The 22,475-nt window shown below is 51.5% G+C and overlaps 1 protein-coding gene across 4 annotated transcripts in view; it reads right to left on the bottom strand.

Annotated features, from left to right (window-relative positions):
• ITCH (itchy E3 ubiquitin protein ligase) overlaps positions 1 to 22,475 on the bottom strand; it is a 2,968,415-nt gene that overhangs the window by 596,876 nt on the left and 2,349,064 nt on the right. The window lies entirely within an intron of this gene.

Below are 22,475 nucleotides of genomic sequence, written 5' to 3'. Positions count from 1 at the left end.
CCAAACACGCTGATATAGCAACCCTGCTAGCGACGGCTGCGGGGGAGAAGACAAAGAAAGGAGAGCGTCACGACTTGGCGGGAGCACCCTCCGACTCCAACACGGAGATGCCAGCTCAAACCGTCACCAAAGCAGACCTCCAGGAGCTTCTATCGGCCATAACCAAGGAATACCAAAAAGGGACAGAAGAACTAAAAGGCAAAATATCGTCCCTAGACAAGAGAGTAGGCGAAGATGAAATCAGGACAGCAGAAATAGAAACGACCCTGTTTGAGCAAAAGTTTGAGATCGGAGAGGGGACGGACAGACTTGCTGCATTGGAGACCAGATGCGAAGCCTTGGAAAATAAGCAAGAGGAAGCATAAAATAGGTCCAGGCGCAACAACATCCGCCTGAGATGAATCCCGAGCTCCGTCCTCGAAGCAGAACTAAACCACTATGTCAATAACTTATTCCGCTTCATACTCACGCTCCCGGATGGAGCCCCTCTGGAATTGGACAGGGTTCACAGGGTCAGACGTAGGCAAAACACAACCTCCCTGCCAGACTTCCTAGCAAGAGTCCACTTCTACAAGGTCAAGGAAGAAATCATGAGGGAAGCTAGGAGCTCAGCCCGCATCAGCTTCAGAGATGCCGAAATGTCCTTGTACCAGGACCTGGCAGCAGCTACAATTGCCAAAAGAAAAGCCCTCAGACCACCCACCGAATGGCTACGGGACAAGAAAACATCATACCGCTGGGGGTTCCCCACAGCCCTAATTTTCAACTGGGAGGGGAAACCGAGACTAATCCCCTCCCTCAAGGAAGCAGAGCGCCTCATGAACCCGGATGCCGAGGGGGAGACTCCCGAGGGAGCTGGGGAGACCTCGGGGAGACCCCATAGAGACCCCCCTGGGTCATGGGCCAGAGTATCGGACCGACGCAGACCCCGAGGTCCACCGAGCAAAACAAAAAAGGACAACAACCGATAAGGTGGCACTCCCCTCCAGTCACAGCCCCGATACAAGGAGGAGGCTCGGCACTCCCCCTCGGAACTAATTACTGGCCCAGCGGGCAACAGAATCGAACTCACCCGTGTTGCCCCTCCGAACGAACTAACTACCGGCTCAGGCCCCTCAAGCTCAATCTCCCAGGCTGCTCTTCTACCTTCCTAAACGATGGGGAACCACTCTCACGCAGCTGGAGACAGAGCCCCACCCTCTCCTTCGGAGGAAGGCCGAACGTCTTCAACCTGGATTTTACCGATTAAAGGAAGTTGCACGCCATGCCTCCATCGAAGCTGTTACACCGGTCCGGCCAAGTGCCCAGTTGGTCGAAGGCTGGTCCGGAAATCTTGTTATTGTTTGGGGGTTGAGGGGAGGGAGGGAGTCCCTCGGGTTGCGGGGGGTCCGCTGTATGTAGACACCGAAAAATCTGAATCATCCAACCTCTGGGGAAGACCATGAGCTGAATTACCCTGGGTCCAAGGGATGGGTTCATTAAATAAGTCTCTCCTCATCACGACTTGGAATGTTCAGGGTCGAGAAAACGGAAGGCGGTAGAACACAGACTGGACCAACTTGCAGCCGACGTAGTCTTCCTCCAGGAAACTCATCTTATCGGAGAAGATGAAGCACGGATCCGCTTCCGACGCTACCCGAAATGTTACTTCGCCTCAGCCAAACAGAAAAAAAGAGGGGTTGCAATCCTGTTAAGTCAAGACCTGCCACTAACCCGGATTACCATCAGAAGAGACCCTGAAGGGAGATACCTGCTCCTAAAAGGCCTCCTAGTCGAACAGCCAATCACCCTAGTAGCACTCTACGGTCCAAACAAAGACCAAGGCCAATTTCTCTGCAACCTCCTTCCTACTGTCACCGCCTTCTCCTCTGGGCACTTACTAATTGGAGGAGACTTTAACCTCCCTCCAGATCCCAACATGGATAAGACGCTCCCAGCCTCCAGGGAAGACTTCAGCAGATCCCTAGCCATGGCCGAATTCCTCCGGGAAACCGAAACGATTGACAACTGGAGACTGCGCAACCAGGGAGAAAGAGACTATACCTTCTTCTCACATGTCCACAATGGGTATTCGCAGATCGATCTCTTACTAGTCGCTAGCCCCATTGCCCCCTGCGTGGAAGAAACTAAAATTGGGCACATTGCTATCTCAGACCACGCACCGGTCAAAATGACTCTGCTCCTCCACAGAGCCCCAGAACCCACCCAACGACAATGGAAATTACAGGACCACATCTTGGCCGACATAGTGGCTAGCTCCGACCTAACCGAAGCGTTCCAAAACTATTTAGCTGAGAACAGAACCCCAGACTCCTCAATGGCAACAGTGTGGCATGCCATGAAACCAGTGATCCGAGGGGTGGCAATGGACGCCTCAGGCAGGCTCAGGCGGCAAAACCTGTTGAAGCAGCGAAAGCTGGAGGAGCGGCTAGTCGAATTGGAAAACAAGCTTAAACATCGCTACACGAAAACAATGAACCGCAAACTAAAAAAAGCAAAGAGAGAACTGGAGATGCACCTGGCAGACTGGGCCGCCAGAACTTTAACCTACATGAAACAATTTTACTATCTCAATAGCAACAAAGCGAACAGGCTCCTAGCTCACAAATTGAAAAAGCTCCAAACCAGGAACTTCATCCAAGCCCTGCTGGATCAAAACGGCTCCCTACACCACCTAGATCTGGAAAAGCTCGAGATAATGACCCAACACCACCAGGAAATCATGGCGGGACCCCCGACCCCGGGCCACTCCATTGCTCAGTTCCTAGCTCCAATCCCAAAGCCGCAACCTTCCCACCTGGTGTCCGACCTGGAGGGCCCAATATCGGCGGAAGAAGTCAGCGAAACAATCCGCCAGCTGAAGAATACCACACCTGGGCCCGATGGGCTGACCACAAAATTCTTTAAGAAGTTTGCCCACTTGCTGGCGCCCCACCTGGCAAGTCTATACAACTCGTTCCTCTCCACTGGCTCCACGACTCCATCCATGAATGAATCCTTAACTGTGCTAATCCCGAAACCTGGGAAAGACTGCACGCAGTGCGCATATTACAGGCCCATATCCCTCCTAAACAACGACGCAAATATCTTTGCCAAAATCCTGGCGAACAGGCTGGCCCCGCTCCTCCCAGAAATCATCCACCCGGATCAAGCAGGCTTCATCCCAGGGCGGGGAACCCTAGACAACATCCGTAGAACCGTTAACATCATAGACTCAGCAAATAGGATGGGCTCCAAGATGACAGTCCTCTCCCTGGATGCGCACAAGGCTTTCGACATGTTGGACTGGGGGTACCTGAAGGAAGTCCTAGGACATTTCGGCTTTGGCCCAAACCTCACAAAGTGGGTCCTTGCATCTACCAAAATCTCCACACGAGGCTGCAACTGAACGAGTCAAATCCGAACAAATCAAAATAACCAGAGGCACAAGGGAGAGATGTCCACTTTCCCCCCTCATCTTTGCCCTCTCAATGGAGCCTTTTGCGGACAGGATCCACCTGAACCCATCAATACATGGGCTTACGGTCAAGGAGGAGTCATACAAAATAGCGCTGTATGCAGACGACGTGCTGCTCACACTCACCCGAACCACGGAATCCATAAGAGCCCTTTGGCAGTCCCTCGAGGAATTCCGCGCAGCTTCGGGGTTCACAGTAAACATCCGCAAATCTGCTGCCATGGGCATCAATATCCCAAAGAAGACCAAAACACTGCTGGAAGCCGAGCTCCAGATCCCCTGGGCAAAAAGCAACATCAACTACCTGGGAGTCCAGCTCCCCAACAAAACCGAGAAGCTGTATAAGGCAAACTTCCCGGCACTCTTCAGAGAACTAAAAAAAGACATTGGACACTTGAGAGCCCAGGAGATCTCGTGGTTCGGGCGGATCACGGCGATAGAAATGAACCTAACCCCACGGCTGCTATATTTTGCTCAGGCACAGCCAGTGGCGATCCGGGAGAAGGCTCTGCGTAAAATGCAAGGGGAGGTGCTGAGCCTCGTCTGGGAAGGAAAGAAGTCAAGAATCCCAAAACGCATCATGCTCCGGAGCGCTGCCCTGGGAGGGCTGGGGGTCCCGGACGTGGCGAGGTACTGCTTGGCAGCCCAGCTGGCCCCAGCCTTCTCCTGGAAGCTTCAGACCAACCGCCCCGGTGGCTGCAGCTTAATGGAGTAAAACCCCAATTGAATGGCTGCCCCACAGCAAGGAACACAAGGGACCTCCAATTGAGGGTCCACTACCATCAACCAGAAATACTGTAGCCAGCTGGAGGAAGGCAGCCCTCCGGTGGAGATGCAGGAGCGCAATGGGCCCCCTGACAGGCGCCCTGGCGGGTCTCTGCTCCCACCTCCTCACGGCCGCAAACATTTCTATAGCCAGACTCCGGAAACACCCGGAAGGCCCGTCTACGCAAATGTGGCTGTCCAAATGCTGGGACATTGTGGCAGCCGAGAAAGTCACGGCTGTTCGACTCGGCAATAAGCCTAAATTTGAACGTACCTGGGCCCCCTTCCTAGACTTTGCGCAGCAGTTCCCCGGCCTGGCGAGGCAGCCCCCGACGCTGCGCTGGATGGAATCCCAGGACTGAAAAGTAGGAAATCGAATTGCAGGCCGAGATGTGGTACAGTCCCCTGAACACCCCCAATTCACTATAGACTATATAGACTGTAGACACGAGCCCAGCAGAGCCACCACAGAAGGAACCCAACCCACACCCAGCTACATAGAAACTTTCGAAAGCTGGACCGTTCCCCATTGCAGAATAAAGCAGTCTCCCCCCCTTAACTCCTGGACGACCCAGTCTCCCCCCCTCCCCCAGTTGTTATTTTGAACTTTAACGCTGACGAACTCTCATGATTGATGATATCTCAGCTATGTTTCTTGTTCTTTTCTTTTGTTGTCTTTATTCTCTTAAAATATTATAACAAATGTAACCTCAAGTAATGCTTGCACTACGTACCGCTTGTTATGCCAAAACAATAAAAACAAAGTTGGGAAAAAAAAAGATGTTATTGTTCAATTATTGCAAATAAAAACTTATTGGAAGAAAAAAAAAAAAAAAAAAAAATATATATATATATATATATATATATATATATATAGATATATGAGATACATTACTCACCGTAATCGTATTTCTGATGCTTGCATCTGCTTAGATTCACATGCTGTGCATAGGCCGACATCTAGTGGAAGTTGCAGAGTATTACAGTTTATTTTTCGAAACTCGAAAATGGGCATCGACACAGGGCGTGCCAGTAATTCTATCCCTAGTGTGACGTCCACTGTACCCATAATCCCTCACGCGTGTAGGACCCTCAGATTGTATTTTTTTTCTGACATGAGGTAGCATGAGGAGTAGCGTGAGTACAGATAATCCAAGCAGATAGAAAGAAAGGTAAGACTACAAACATCCATGCGCCTTCTCTCAGAGTGGAGGAAGGGTGGGTCGCATGTGAATCTAAGCAGATACAAGCATCAGAAATACGATTACGGTGAGTAATGTATCTCTTCTGAGGCTTGTGGAATCTGCTTAGATCACATGCTGTGCATAGATTAGCGAGCAGTACCTTAAGAAGGAGGTGGGATGTGAGAAGGGTCATGAGGAAATAAATGTCTTAGAACCGCTTGTCCCACTTGTGTATCTGTCTTGGAATGTGCGTCAATGCAGTAGTGCTGAGTAAAAGTGTGAATAGAGCTCCAAGTAGCTGCTTTGCAAATGGTGTCAAGGGGTACATTTGCAATGAAAGCCAGAGTGGCCCCAATGCCTCTTGTAGAGTGGGCTCTTGGCGTGAAAGGCAGAGTTTTTTCAGAAAGGGAGTAACACAGCTGGATACAGTTAATAATCCACTTAGAGATGGCACCTTTAGAGACACAATCCCCCTCTCTGCCTGTAGCTACGGAGACAAACAGTTGGTCTGGTTTTCTTAGCGGTCTGGTCTTCTTTACATAGTAGAGGACCGATTCTACGCACATCTAGAGTGTGTAGTTTCAGCTCAGCCGAGCTTTGTGGGTTTTGGAAGAAAGCCGGAAGCTCGATGGACTGGTTCACATGGAATTTGGAAATAAACTTAGGTGAGAACCTAGGGTGTGTACGCAAAACCAGTTTATCCTTGTGAACTGTAAAGAAAGGATCTTGCACTGACAGAGCCTGAATTTCACTAACCCTTCTTATGGATGTAATAGCTACTAAGAAGGCTGTCTTATAAGTCAGGTGTTTGAGACTGGTTTTATGCATGGGTTCGAATGGGGGGCCCATGAGTTTAGCTAGCACCACATTAAGGTCCCACCCTGGTGGTGGGTTTGAAACAGGAGGGTGAAGTCTCTTTACTCCTTCCATGAAGGCTTTACCCACTGGAACTTTCCACCACGACACCTTGTTATGGGAGGTGGTGTATGCTGACAGAGCTGCCAGATGCACCTTCAGTGAGTTAAAAACCAGTCCTGCATCCAGCAGGTGGAGCATGTATGTAACAATCGTTGAAGGAGTGCAATCAACTGGGTTGATTTGTCTATTCTGGCACCAGATAATGAATCTCTTCCACTTGTCAAAGTAGCAGTGCCTCGTGTTAGGCTTCCTAGATTCTTTTAGGATGTCCATACATCTTTGAGGTAAATTTAGATGCCCAAACTCTATGACCTCAGGAGCCATGCTGCTAGGTTCATTGAGCTGGGTAGAGGATGTACTGTTTGACCTTGATGCTGGGACAGTAGGTTGTACCAGCCCGGGAGTTTGATGGGGTCGCACGTCGCTAGCCTGCGAAAGTGTGGGAACCACGGTTGTCTCGCCCACATGGGAGCAACTAGGACGAGCGTCATCGATTCCCTGTTCATCTTGTTCACCACCTTCCTGATGAGGAATTGGTGGAAAAGCGTATCCAAACATTCCTGACCAGTTCATCCACAGGGCGTTCCCCTGGGATCCTGGTTGTGGGAATCTGGACGCGAATATTGGGCATTGTCCGTTTTCGCTTGTGGCGAATAGGTCTATGGTGGGGGAACCCCACTGAGAGAAGAGATCTTCTACGATTTCTCTGTGTAGACACCATTCGTGCTCCTCTGGGAGGGGATCTCTGCTTAGTGCATCTGCTAGAGAACTGATATCCCCTGGAACATGTTGCGATGACAGGAAGATGTTCCGTTTGAGTGCCCATGTCCAAATTTTCTGGGCAAGTTTGGACAGATTTGGCGAACGAGTCCCTCCCTGCTTGTTTATGTAAAACATGGCTGTAGTGCCGTCCGTCCGGATATGCAATGACAGATTCAGCAGGTAGAGTTCGAACGCTTGAAGCGCTCTGAATACTGCCAGAAGCTCTAGCAGGTTGATGCGATTCTTGGCCACTGAGTGAGACCAGAGCCCCTGAGCTGTGCGGTGGAGGAGGTGAGCTCCCCACCTTGTTAGGCATGCATCGGTTGTGACTACCACCTGTATCTCGGGATCGTAAAAGGGTTTCCCCTTGGACAGATTTTCTCTTGTCCACCAGTGAAGGCTTTGTACCAGTGTTGGCGAAACGACCACTAGATCGTCCCACTAACCACTTGCCTGAGACCACTGTTTCGCCAACCATTCCTGCATGGGACGCATGCGGAGGCGCACGTGGTGGATCAGGTAAATACATGACGCCATCATGCCTAGCAAACGCATTGCTTTGCGTACTGTTATCTGATGACCGGCCTGATATTGAGGAATTTGCAGTAGTATATTCGGAATTCTCTCCTCTGATGGAAAGGTCAACCCCCTCTTGTGTGTCTAGGATAGCTCCTAGGAACTGTTTGGAGGTGCTTGGCACCAGACTTGACTTTTTCTCGTTTATTGAGAAACCCAATTCGAAGAGGAGGTCAATTGTTCTTTGAATGTTCACTCTGCAAATCGCTGGGGTTTCCCCCGTGATGAACCAGTCGTCCAGGTAAGGGTACACCGGGATTGCCTCCCTGCGTATGTGTGCTGCCGCCACTGCCAGTACCTTGGTGAATACCCTTGGAGCCGAGGCTATTCCGAAGGGCAGGACCTTGAACTGGTAGTGCCGACTGTCCACCTTGAAGCGCAAGTACTTTCTGTGCGCTGGGAACATGAAAATATGAAAATAGGCATCTTTCATGTCCAATGTTGCCATGTAGTCCCCCTTTTTTAGGAGGGGGATTACCTCTTGGAGAGTAGTCATGCAAAACTTTTGGGGCTTGACATATTTGTTTGCAGGCCGTAAGTCTAATACTGGGCGCATTGTTAAATCTTTCTTTGGTACAAGAAAGTAAGTTGAATAAATACCCTTGTTTACCTGGTGTCCCGGGAAGAGTTCGATCGCGTCCTTTGCTAGCAGATTGACAATCTCCTCGAGGAGGATTCTTTGGTGGTCTAGAGAATGTGTTCTTTGTCGTGGAGGGTGGTTTCGTGGACGCTCTAAGAGTTCTATGCAGTATCCTGTAGACACTGTGGACAGCACCCATCTGTCTGATGTGATCCCTTCCCAAGCTTGGGTGAAGTTGGAAATGCGTCGTCCTACTGGGGATGTGTGAGAAGGGACCCTGAACGGAGCGTCACTGTTTTGTTGGAGGCGTGCCGCCGCCTCTACTGGGGCTGCCTCTACCTTTACCCCGTCCTCTCTTATTCCCTCTACTATAACCTTGGGTAGACTGTTGGTTATTGTTCCACTGCGTACCCTGGCCCTGGGAATAGTTTGACCCGCTTTGCGGCGAAAATTGCCATTACCCCTTTGATTAGGGGGTTTGGTGGTTAGTCGACCTAGGGACTTGAGTGTTTCATACTCGTCCTTGGCATTTTTCAGCACGTCCTCGACCGCCTTACCGAACAATAGATCTGGCTCCACCGGTTTGTCCAACAATGATGCTTGCGTTTCGGCCTTGAATCCAGACTGCCGTAACCAAGCGTGTCTCTTGATAACAGTACCCTCCGCTATCAATCTACCGGCATTATCTGCGGCATCAAAGGTTGCCTTTAAAATGCAACCGGATATGGCTCTCCCTTCCGCTGAGACTTGTGCCAATTGGCTCTTTAGGGGCTCTTGGGCGGAATCTAGGAGTGCTGCGACTTCCTCCCACTGGTGCCAGTTATAATTCGCCAGCAGGGTGGTGGAGTTGGCGATTCTTGCTTGGTAGGTGGAAGTGGAGGCAACCTTTCTGCCGAACCCATAGATTTTCTTGCTCTCCTGGTTGGGAGGAGCTTCTGATGATAAGGGTGTTCCTGCCCTCTTGCGGGTGTTTGTAACGACTAGGGAGTCCGGTTTCAGATGCCCTCTTATATACAGTGGGTCTGATTGGGCTACCCTGAATAGCTTCTCAATCCTGGGATTGACTGCCCTGGTGAGATTGGGGTTTACCAGTGAAGGGTCTATTCTTCTTTGGATGGACTTAAGGATAGGGATGGCCTGCGCAACAGGTCTCCTTTCTCCCACCAACTCTTCGGCAAAATCTTACCTCTTGAGCACCCTGGGTGTCAATGTGGAAGTGGTTTGCTGCTCTAGATAGGACCTCATTTAGGAGGGGCTGGTTGTCCACAGGGGAGTCGTTAACCGGTGGTTCTCTATCTACCGGGGAATCTACCCTATATATTTCTGGGTCGTCCTCTTCCTCCTCTTGTTCCTCATCGTCCCCATAGTAGCCTGTCCCAGTCTGTTCTTCCAACATGCCCAAATCTGTATCCTCACAAAGGGAAGGATCTTCTTGTTCCTGAGAATAAGGGTGAATGTGGAAGGGATCTGAAGACCGTGTTGTTTCGAACCAGGACTTTTTACTTGGGGGGGGATAGGATCCTTGGAGCCTGAGGGTGTTGACCCGTCGGGGTTATAAGTGAGAAAATGTTCGGCATTTTTAGAATAGAAATCTGCCAATGATGACATTCTTGACATGACTATGTCCTCACTGGACCACTCTCTTGAACTGGGAATGACTTTGCCTGGGGGGAGTTTCCCTGTGTCATGATCACTGCTTCCAAGGAGCCAGGACCAGCCCAACGTCCTTGGAAGCAGGCCACTAACCCTAATTCCAGGCACCAGCCGGTCCCCACTGGGACCTTTTGGACCTTGTCCTGGCGCCGGTGGCACCAGGCTCATCAAAACCGTTGGTCCCGGCACTGGAAGCGCCGGGCTCATAATAGGTGTGAGAGTGCTTGGGTGGACTTACCTGCAGCAGACCATGCTGCTTACTTACCAGCCTCTTAGTAGTCATCTGTGAACAGGAACTACTTTCTTACCTGGGTGGGGCAGCTCCACTCCCTGGATACAGCACTGGAACTCTTCTGGAAACTGGAACTCTTTTCTTACCTAGGCGGGGCCGGGGAAGAAGAAGCCTCATCACTCCTAGGCTATTTAAACCACACCCGATAGATGAAGCGTGCTTCGCGTTATTCTGCATCTGCAGCAGAACGCTCACCGAGTCTGCTCCGGCCCTTCATCTTCCGATCCTGAACCTGCAAGAATTCAACTTACCATTTTGGAATCCAGCCAACATCAGCATCTGTAAAGAACAGAAACAGGTTAGCAAGACGAACTTAACACACAGTGCTTACTTACCTGATTCATCGGCGGCGGCCGCTTCTTCACGCCGCATCTCCACCTGCAAAGACAAAAGCATTGTCATACTCACCGGCACGCTGGAAATTCCGGATTTCTTCGTTCCGCATCGTCACCTGTGAAGACAAAGCATCGTTAACAACTTACGGGTATTCCGCGAACGCCGGCACTGCAATCAACATCTGCAAGACAAAAGAAAGATATTAAACAGGTATTTACTTACGTCCATCACGCTCTTCGCCATAAAAAGCCTGCAAATTCTCCGGCGTAACACGAACTAAGCTGCAAGGAAAAAGACAGTTAAAGCGCTTGCCATGCTTACGAACTTCTAAGCGCTTCAATTCATTCTCCATCTCTGGAACCCTGCAATACATAAGGGGAAAAGCATTAAAGTCTATAAGGACAAAAGGTGTCCAGAAACTCACCGCTCGTGAAGATAACGACGGCAACCATCCTCTGAACTCAAGAGGCCTATGCTACACCAGTGAAGAAACTGGCAACGGCACCCTGCACCAGATGGAGAGCCCAGCATTCACCTATATAAGGTGAGCACGTTAACCCGGGGGGGGGGGGCTCTACGAAAAAGCTGGGAAGCGAGACAGAGAGAGAGGGACATCCGACAACCCCGACCATTAACCCTCATATTCTTTCGCCTGCAGAAACCTCACTTTTCGAGTCCGCCACACAGTGCGAAGAGGTTCGACCCCAGAAGCCAATTGAGTACTACACATCACTTTCCGAGTCACAGACAGCTTCCGGCCCAGACCCGCGCCTCCGTGGGAATCAGGTGAGCGTTACACCCTGACTCATCTATAATAGAGGTGTGAGACCTGTCTGAGTGGAGTGGAATGTTTCTGCGGTGTGGAAGTAGGCTGCGACTGCTTCCTCTGTTGTTTCCCCCCCTCCCCGTGGCTGGAAGAGTGTTTGCCCTGCTTCTTTGGGCCTTCTGAGCTTTTCGACGCCTGGCGTCGAGCTTCGGTAGTGGTGGTACTACCCTTCGACCGTGTGGGTTGGGATTCGGGAATGGGCGTTACTTGTACTGACGCAGACTCTTGGAGTGCGGTCTGGGGATAGAGGTCGCTTTCGTCTTCCGACGATCGAACCTCGGTTACCTTGGGGAGCGAGGCACTTTTGGCAATAGTGGATGATTGCCTGGCGTCATGCGGCGATCTAGATCGCGAACGCCCAGAGGACGCCGATTCGGACCATTCCCCATGTGCCTCTTTCCGAGAGCTCGACGTGCGCATCGAGTCTCGGTGGGACTTATGTGTTTGGAAGTGCTGTGGGTTGCGCTTATGTCGCCGGGGGTCTTCCCCATAGCCGCCCTGCCGGACGACCTTCTGAGGTCGGGGACCTGCCCCTGGCTGTCTTTTGACACTGTGTTGCCCTCGCTGTCTGACAGTACGGCGTCGCTGCCGTCGCTGAAGGCACCCTCTGCGGCCATGGCCTCTTGAAACCTGGCGTGGTGGGCCCAACGCTTGGTGGAACGGTCTTTTAGTGTTTTAGGTTTGAACCTACTAGACGCTCTGCAATTTGCCTCGGGGTGATCTCTTGGCAAGCAGAGATTGCACGTAGCGTGTCTGTCAACCCAAAGATACTTGTGGTTGCACTTCGGGCAAAATTGTAAAGGGGTACCCTCCATACGCACCTTGAGGCAGCGGGCTGGTAAGTGTAGGAATATATATAAGAGAATATATAAGAGTGTAGAGTATGTCCACCCCCCACTCTCCCTACTTGTAGGGCAGAGGCCTTCCGAGGCCAGAGGCCTTCCTAGACCCACTCCGTCGTGAAGTTCTCGACGGTCGCCTTCTTCTCCGGTTCGGCGTAGGGTGTCGAATTTCGGTGGCTTGACGTTAGGGTGGAGAAAAAAGGGGGAAATAACAATATTTTTCAAAGAATGGCTAATGCCAGGGAACTCCGCTGAATGCTTCCGACCAGTATGGCGGAAAAAAACAATCCGAGGGTCCTACACGCGTGAGGGATCATGGGTACAGTGGACATCACACTAGGGATAGTATTACTGGCACGCCCTGTGTCGACGCCCATTTTCGAGTTTCGAAAAACAAACTGTAATACTCCGCAACTTCCACTCGATGTCGGCCTATGCACAGCATGTGATCTAAGCAGATTCGACAAGCCTCAGAAATATAGTTCTACTTCTTCCTCTGTACAGTTGTCTGTATTAGCATACAGCGTACTATAGTATTATAGGAACTCATTGTTAATCACCTCGGTGGTTGTCAAAAACTCCCCAGCAGCTCCCTGAATCTCTGAAGGGTTTCACCTCCTTCTCTCCTTTCACTATTCCCGCCAATAAGCACCCAGGCCCATCCTCCTCACCATAACGACGTGCCTGGGTAGATTTGGACATATATCGTATCTCTCGGTCTGCTAGGTCATGGAACTTAAGCAAGTTGCCTTTAATCACCCCTAGGAGTGCCCCATCAGTTGTTATGCCATATTCGTTCTCTAATCTGAGTAATGTGCATTGTACCTCCATCAGCTCCCGCCTGGTAGCCTTCAGTACCCCCTGTTGTGACAGAAATCACTGTGCCCCTCAACCAAACTTTAAAGATGTGCCATATCGTGGCCTAAGTCGGAACCGAACCCTCGCTTGTCTCAAAGAATCCTTCAATCTTCTCTCGCAGATTCTCTACCAGTGCACTATCCGTAAACATGGACCATGGCATCTTCCACAAGGGAGAGGGTTGTGGCATATTACCGAGTTCCAGAGATATCACCACCAGCGAGTGATCAGACAGAGTACGAGGTACATTTCTGCTGCCAAGCAAGCGTGGCGCCCATACTGCCGAGAGCAGCCAGAAATCGATCCGTGACATAGCATCAGGGTCCCTCCACACGTTGATGAGTCCAAGTTGAGCCATCACTTGCCTGATCATTTTTGCTGTGCTAGATAAATCACTCCGTGTGGTGCTCGAACGATCCATAAGGAGATCTAAGATCATATTAACATCGCCCCCAGCCCCATACGATGGGAGCGTCTCCCTTTTCACCAATATCTCAAACACTCGGGTATAGAATCCTGCAACGTCGATGTTCGGGCCGTAGGTGTTTACCAATATAACTCTCTCGCCTGATATTACCACTGTCACTATAACATATCAGCCTTCAGGGTTCATCTGTATCTCTTCTGCTTGAAAAGGCAGCAATCGATGCACCATAGTTGGCACTCCCATAGCGTGAGAAGAGTAGGTTGTAGAATATCTCTGTCGCCCCCACTTTGGTGCGACCCCATCTTAGACCGGTCCCAATGCATGTGTTTCTTGCAGCATTACAATTTTGGGAGAATGGCGATCCAGATATGCTATAACCTTTCTAGCTATAAAGAGACGGTTCAGGGGGGGCGTGGCTAGCTGGTCATGGAGTAGGACGTGTGTCATGATGCCTACTCCCGGGAAGCCAGTTCAGGCCCAGCGTCCCTGAAAGCAGACATCATGTCCCCAGGGAGGGACCCAGCAACCCCTTATAGGGGCTCTTTGGACATTGTCCTGGCACTATACGCGCCAGGCTCATTATGGGAGTGCTTGGATGGACTTACCTGATGCAGACCATGCTGCCGGATCCAGACCTCCTTGAGGTCTGAAAGGGACTATTTTACCTATGGGACTATTTTACCACTCGGGCGTGGCTGAGGAAAAATACTTACCTGGAACTACTTTGGGGGCTATTTAAACCACGCCCAGACAGCAGCTCACGCTTCGCGTTGTTCTGCATCTAGCAGCTGGACGCTCACCGTGTCTGCTCCTGCATCCTGGCTCCAGTCACGCCCGCCTGCAACCTGGAACACCTGAAAAGGAAGGAAAGGAGAGAAAGGTGAATAATTGAACTTTACCTACCTCCATCCGGAGTCCGGAACCATCACTCCGACGATCCTGAGAAAAGACGTTATTTTTAGAAGCGCATCGCTCGCTGCAGCGCCGCGTTCCACTCACCTTAGCGAGGCGCCCTCGGGCTCTTCAGCGACCATTGGCACCATCCGTCGCCTTTCAGCGCCTAAGGGGAAAAAAAGAGACAAAACAAAGGTGAGCGAAGGAACAGATCGAGGAAGGCCCGATTCTTCCACCTTAAGACTTACCTGATTATTGTTGGGACAATCTTTCCTCACCTCGGGTCGGCGCCGCTTCTTTGGCACTTCCGTACCCCGGCCCCTAAGGGGAAAAAGACACACGCATTAGTGGGTGAAAGCAAGATCACTAAGGGAACCATCCATCAAAAAGACTGACCAGAGTTTACCTTTGGCGAATCCATTCCTCTACGCGGATTCTTCATCCTACATCTGAAATAGAGAAAAGGACAACGGACAATTAAGGCTTGAACTTTTGCAACTGAATACTTACGGCCTCATATCGGAAAAGTCAAGCGGAGTTGAATACTCACCAAACCCGAGATCCAGTGAAGTAACTCGAAATCAACGCGCCCCTGCATCAGAAGCAGGATGGAGAGCTCGTCCTTTCAGACGAAAAGGTGAGACTCTACGGGGAATCGCGGAGGGGGTTCGAGGAGTGTGAGAGGGGGAAGGGGGGGAATCCGACACATTATCCAGCAGACAGTTAATCCCCTTTTCCATCTACAGAAGGATTCTTCTACGGGCCTGACAGGCGAGGCTTGGGGGTCCGGTCCAGTCCGTCTTCCGAGTCCTGCGCATCACCTTAGAAGAGGTCATAGCAGTCCAAAACAGGTCGGCGCCTCCGTGGGAATCAGGTGAGCGTTACAACGTGCTCCTGAGCAGCAGCTCCTGACGATCCGATGACGATCCGATACACCGCACCTAAAGTGGATTGAGAGTTCCAAAAAGAATAAGATAAGGCGTCGGAAAGTGTGCCCCACGGCCGTTGCAATTTACAGAACAATTGGAGTGAGCGGGCCCGAGATATGTGTGTTTATATGCACGACTTGGTGGGCGTGCAGCCCTGCAAAATGGCGGATGACAAAGGAATCGGGACCCTCGGCAGTTAGAGTCACGGAGCTTGATTCTACATTACAAAACGAAACACTCGCCCCGGGCGGGGCGGGGCGCCCGACGGAGTGTCTGTCTGTTGGATTGCAATCTGAGTAGAACAGCTGATGTGGGGAAGCTGAGGAGAGGAGCGGCGCACCGTAGCAGCGATAACCTCATCTGATGCTGTCGAGCGCCTCAGTAAATAATAGCTGCACATCAGGAACTAAGGAAACACTGTTGGGGGCGCTCGACGCAAGGCAAAAAGCTGAGGCCTGTACTGGATACGGCAGCTCGGGACACCTGCACGGGAGACAATAGAACGTGTGAGCCGAGCTAACAAACACAACGTGGAGTTCAAGCATCATGGGCAGCAGAGGCAAATGAAGGCTGCTTATGAAGTGATAACGGCTGGAAGTGTCGGAAATGAGCCCCTGGTAGAAACAGCTACCGGAGGACACAATCTAAGACAATTGAACTGGTAGCAAGAAAGGGACAAGGAGAAATGCAGTAGCGGCAGCAGTGGATACTCCAAGGGGCTGAGGATGAGCAGAGGACCCCTGTGGAGCTAAAGGGGCAAGGAGCGGATGCCACTACAGTAAGGCACGAGATATAGAGTGAATCCTAGCGGACGTAGATGTAAGAGAGACTTTGTGGATCCAAACAGTGATGTAGAGCCTGGCAGACAGGTGATCATAACAAGGGAAGGTGTAGCCTCTAAGACTAAATAAGACAACTTGAAATGTGGGAAGACATAATCCATTCCAGGAATAGCCCAGCAAACGCAAGTTCGTGCCAAGGCTCTTCTGGGATAGCAGCCCCAGACCCGGAGAGATGCACTGGTGACGTACCAACTCTGAGGAGCAGGATCAACACACCTGAGAATAAGCAACATAAGGCGTATAACTTTGGCCGCAAGATGACGGGGGCGAGGGGCCGTAAGCAAGAACAAGAAATCCACAATGGAGGCATTTGCCAAAACACAACAGTCTCCTACGGCCATAGAACCCAAAGGCCTGACAGCGTCAGAGGAAAGCACCGTAGGCACTGACAACCACCAAATATTAGCTGCCATCACGGAGCTGAGAGATTCATGGGGGACAGCAATGTCGGACCTGCGCACTTCACTGGAGGCTAAAATAGATGCAGTAGGCATAGAAGTCACCCTGCTAAGGCAAGATGTTAGGGCGTTAGCGGTGAGAACGAGCAACCTGGAGAGCGCAGTGCAAATCAACACGGACACTAGCACCAACAACGCTAAGGAGGTTCATGTGCTGAAACAACAGGTAGCTAACCTAGAGAACCGGGCGGAGGAAGCGTAAGGGAGAGCAAGAAGGAATAACATCCGCGTGGTCGGCCTGCCGGAAGGGGAAGAAGGACAAGACCCGACAGACTACGTTGAGAACCTACTCCTACAAGAAATAGGGGCCGAAAAACTCTTGCAAGGATTTGCAGTGGAACGTGCGTACAGAGCCCTTATGAGGAAGCCGAAACCTGGAGCTCCCCCCCCGGGCGATAATTGCGAAAATACTGAACTACAAAGATCGTGAAAAGATACTGGAATATTTCCGTAAAGGGGGAACTATTGAAAGGGCTTCAAGCACTATTATGGCGTATCCCGATTACACAATGCTGGTCCAGAGGCAACGGTACAGCTACGTGGCGATCAAAAGGAGGCTGTGCATGGCTGGTATAAATTACATGCTTTTGTACCCCGCGAAATTGAAGGTGCTGCACAAGAGTAAAATGTATTTTTTTGAGACCCCAGAGGAAGCAACGACATGGCTCGACCTGCAGGGCTGCCCGGAATGGGATACGGAGCAGTCTCAAGAGAAACACGATAAGTGCCTGGGAAACTGTATGTATGTTGAGATGGCGTAGAGCGAGCACCCCAGCAGCCCTTATGATAAAAATTAAGGCTGAGGGGAGCCACTAAGTAGGATTGATATTTGACTGGTATCCCATTGACTGTAACGAACTTAAGGAACTGGAATATAGTAGCGCGTATACGTATGCAAATTGAGTAGCAATGTGCGGTTGAACTGATGCAAGATAGGAGCGGCGGGGCGAGAGCACCCTACACCCCGAACATTATTGGTAGTTGCGGTAGGTTAGCCATTAGGGCGGCCTCACCCTGCGGAGCTTCGAGTACAGGCAAGGGCCGGAAAGAGCAAGATGCGGGGGTGCCTGAGATCCAGGGATGGAGCTGGGCAACAGTTACAGTTGGGGAGGGTGTTGTTGGGTTGGGATAGGGAGGGTGGGAAGTTGGGGAATTTGTTGTGTTAAGGGTGTTTGTAGTTAGGGGAAGTTTGAAGAGGAGAACGAGCCTAAACAGTTATTTAAAAAGGAACAAAGTGATGTTATACTTGCGCAGACAAAAGATAGATATTGCACTGCTACAGGAGACTCACTTGACGCGGGAAAAGCTGGGAACGGTTGTGAAGAAGTGGAAAGGGGTCATAGCGGGCTCAACATATTCTGCATATGCTAGAGGCGTGCTTATCTGGGTGGCGCCGCATGTCCCATTTTACAAGTTGCAGGAAACTGCGGAAGCAGCCGGGAGAATGGTTATGTTGAGGAGACTGCTGGAGAATAAGGAGGTATGCATTGTGAATACTTATGCCCCCAATCAGAACACGGCAACATACTTCAGAACCCCGAGTACTAATCTTAGCATGTGTATGGGAAGCACAGTGATTTGGGGAGGAGATTTCTACTGTGTATTAAGCCCTAAGATAGACAGATCAGATCGGAAGTTTGATAGACCTGCCCCAGCGGCAAAAGCGTTACAGACACTGCTAGACGACTTCGGTCTGGTGGACGTGTGGAGAATAAAACATCCCCATGAAAGGCAGTACTCGCATTATTCTGCCCCACAGCAGTTGCATATGAGGCTGGACTATGTCTTCGTCACGTCTGAAACAGTGGTGGAGATAGTGCAAGCAGAAAATAAGGCGCGGGTCCCCCTCGGACCACTCGCTCCTGGTAGTTGGCTGGCAAAACCGCCCCCCCCCCCCAAGAGCGAGAATTCCGACGTGGCGCCTCCGGGCAGAGGCACTCAAAGACCCCCTTTTTAGGGAAGATATAAGGGAGGAGATTATAAATTACTTTGAGGTGAACACGGGTAGCGTGGACTCAGCGAGCACGTTATGGGAAGCTTTTATGGTGGTGTTGCAGGGCATAGCCATAGCGAAATCTAAAGGCCTACAAGGGGGAATGCTGGATGATCTACATAATGCAGAAAGGGAATTGGAAGAGGCGCCGAAGGGAGGAGATGACACTGGAATAGACGTGGAGTTGATAATTAAATGACAACAGACATGCGCAGAGCTATGGGACAGACTGTCTAACCTTAACTATAAGAAATATGTAGAAAGACAGCATGCGAGAGGAGATAAAACAGGAAGACTCTTGGCATGGTTGTACAAGAGCGAGATCCCCAGACCAACCATCAGGACAATAACAAGAGAAGATGGCAGTGTAGCTGACACTCAAGAGGAAGTTAATCTGGAGTTTGCAAATTACTACAGGGATCTATAAGGGGATGTGGAGGGAAGCAGTTGGGGAGAAATAAGAGACACTAGACGACATAGGCCTACCAACAATAAGTACTGAAGAAAGAGAGGAACTGGATGCACCGATTACCATGGAGGAACTAAAAGAAGTGGTGAGGCGGGGGGGCGTGGCCAGGAAGCCATGTGAAAGGACGTGTCCGTACGGGGGCTCCTGCAGATCCGCACATTATCCGACTGAAAACCGTGCAAGGACCGATGCAATTCGGTTGAGACAAAGATGATCGCGTACATGAAGCTCGGGTGCACGTGTGGATACATTTTGACACGGGCCCGCACCGGGAAAGCGCAACTAGAAGCTAAAAGAAGATCTGGAGAAGAAGTTAGCTCAGTGTGGGGGGCGCTGTTGCGCTTGACGAAGATGGCCGCCTGATTCACTGCTCCGTCCCGTGGCACCTTTTAGTTGTAAAATCTCCTGTTTGCCCTGATACAGCGTACAGCCGACCCCCGGCGTGGGTCACTGACCGGACTGGGAGTCTACCACGCGAGTTTCGCCCGCCGAGCCGCCTCTGCTGCGGAGTTTCGGCCCGCCGCGAGAGGGGCGAGGGCGGGTGCCCTCCGGCCTCCATACTCTGCTCCAGGACTTCCTACCCGAGCTCCGCGGCCTGCGGCCTACTGTGTGGGGGAGGGGCGCCCCACTCTCCTTGTGCGGCTCGCTCCGGCCTGGCCCGTACTGCACAGTGGACTCTCCCTCCTCACCACACTGGATTCCAGAGCGACCCGCTCCGCTGCCCCGTCCAGGGCGGTGTGCTGTCCGAGATCCGAATAAGCACCGATCCTACTCCGGAGGGTGAGCAGCCCTGGCCCGATATCCTCCGAGCCCACTACACAGCAGCGGCCCCGGCCCTCGTCCTCCCGGACCTTGGAAGCCTGCTTCCCCTCCCCTCCTTCACCCACCTGGGATCTGACCGCTTCCGCCACGGTCACGGAGACAATCGATCCACCCGGCCGCTGGGCCTACTACTGCTACTGATCCGGGGCCCGACCCTCTCCACTTGCCTTCAACGACCTACACCGAGCGCCATCGGTCCTACTGCTACGCACAGGGTTGCTCCCCTACACCTGCGACGCTGGTTCCTTGTATCTCTTCGGCAGCTCATAGTTTGTTGGATCCGGACCTCCGGCTGAATTCCTTGGAAATTTTCTGGGCCCTCCCCCGGTTAACATTGACCACCCCGGTGTGCCTCCGGCGGAGACGCCATATTTCCTTCGGCCTCCTTGATCCTGCTCGGACACCATATCCACTCCTCGTTCTGGTCTCCGGGGGCTTAAGGCTATCCCTCCACCGACATGTAGACACGGACCGGCAAGAAGCAATCCTCCATCAATATTTTCGCTAAACCCTCGGTGGGCCCTGGGGCGGAGGCATCTACACAGGACTCTTCCCTCTCACCCGTGCCGGAACCACCCGATTCCCAGAAGATGATGATGGAGTTTATCCGTGAGGGGTTCACCACTATTCATAGCAAACTGGACGATATGAACGGCACGATATCCTCCATCAAAGCGCATATGGAGAGAACGGATGGTCGTGTGACCGAGATTGAGGAGCGGGTGAGCACCGCCGAGGATGGCCTAGGTTCCCTCCGTGCGGAGGTCTCCATACTATCCACCCGTGTCGCCGAGGTGGAGAAGAAGAACGAGGACCTTGAATCTCGCTCGAGGCGCAACAACCTCCGCATTGTCGGGGTGCCGGAGGACGGTATACAGGAACCCATGGAGGACTATGTGGAAAGTATGTTACTTCAGCTCCTCGACTCCCCGAAACTCTCCCCGCAGTTTGCGATCGAGAGAGCCCACCGTTCTCTCACGGCGAAACCCAAACCTGGTGCACCCCCAGGCCCGATTATAGCCAGGGTCTTAAACTTTCGGGACCGTGATGCCCTCCTCAGGGCGGCGAGGGCCAAGGGAGATCTTCTCTTAGGCGCGGCTAGGATCCATCTATATCCAGACTTTTCGGTAGCTGTTCAACGGGAACGTAAGACTTTCCTGGCGGTGAAGAGGAGACTACGCGACCTCCAGGTGAAATATTCTATGTTATACCCCGCTAAGCTACGCATCGAACATGCAAACCGCGTTTACTTTTTCACGCTGCCCGAGGAGGCCTCCAGGTTCATGGATGAACGCTTTCCCGGCTGAAATGCTCTAGCAGCAGACGCCACTACCGGCCCACCATTGCTTAAGACACTTGTTCAGCGGATACCCTTGTATCCTGCTTCAGTACTTTCCTGGTCCTGTGGCATTCTGTCATTACCTAATGTGGTTCCTACGAGATCACCTGTTTGCACCTATAACAAATTCTGTTGCTATCTTTGATGTTTTTCGCTTCTGTTATTGCTCCCTGCTCATTGCCCTAATGCTACGTAGCCGGGTTAACCCCGTCAAATTGATTTATTATATGTTTACCATGCCTGCCCCTTCCCCCACGGGGCCTCCCTTGGACGGGTATTGATATTAGTATCGGGCATTTATAGTTATCCTACTATTGCCTCATGGTTCGGAGCATCACCGCCAGGCCACCTCACAGGCCCCCCAGGCGTTGATGCCACTGTTCTGGTTTTGGTTGTTGGGTTATAGGGTGATCATCCCTCCGTTTGGGGGAGGAATGTGGGAGGGGGAGGGGAGAATGGGGTTCTATGTTAAAAAAAAGCTTGGTGTTCACAGGGAAGGTTGAGTCCGAAGCACTACGATCCCATCGGCGATACAGATTTGCCCGCACTGGGCGTCGACCATGGGGAGCACACTTCCATCCACCCGTATTCTTCGATGGCTACCTCTGGAGGGCTTAGTGAGGAAACTTTGACATTTATGAGCTGGAATGTACAGGGGCTGGGAAACTACAAGAAAATGAGACTACTACAACTTCAGGCCGAGCGTCACAGGGCTAAAGTCCTGTTCCTTCAGGAAACGCATGCATGCACAGAGTTTTGTGACAAATTCGCTAAAGCATGGGGCCCACAAAGGTACTTCACCACATATTCTACCCAGAGCCGCGGGGTCATGACCCTTATCCACAGGAGCCTTAGATTTGTCCCCACTGCCACGTTAATCGATCCCCAGGGCAGGTACGTGCTTCTCCATGGCACTCTACAAAATAGGGAAGTTATCCTGCTTAATATATATGGCCCCAACATTGACGACCCCGACTTTTATACACATCTTATAACTCTCCTAGATGGCTTTCCTCTGATACCGATACTCTGGGGAGGCGATTTCAATACGATATTCGACGTGGATCTTGATAGATCTGGCTCCAGACCCCGTCAACTCTCCAGAGCTGCATACACCACACTTTCCTCCCTTCCTCGGTTATCCCTGTTTGATGCTTGGAGGTTCCTCTACCCTGACTCCCGCTCTTAGTCCTTTTATTCCTCGGTTCACGACTCCTTTTCCCGGATTGACAGATGGTTGTTATCTGACGATC

Source organism: Ambystoma mexicanum, chromosome 3p (assembly GCF_040938575.1).
Source record: "Ambystoma mexicanum isolate Mex_15411 chromosome 3p, UKY_AmexF1_1, whole genome shotgun sequence".
Taxonomy (NCBI): Eukaryota; Metazoa; Chordata; class Amphibia; order Caudata; family Ambystomatidae; genus Ambystoma; species Ambystoma mexicanum.
The sequence above is the reverse complement of the archived record's forward strand: the minus strand, read 5'-3'. Positions and strand labels throughout refer to the sequence as shown.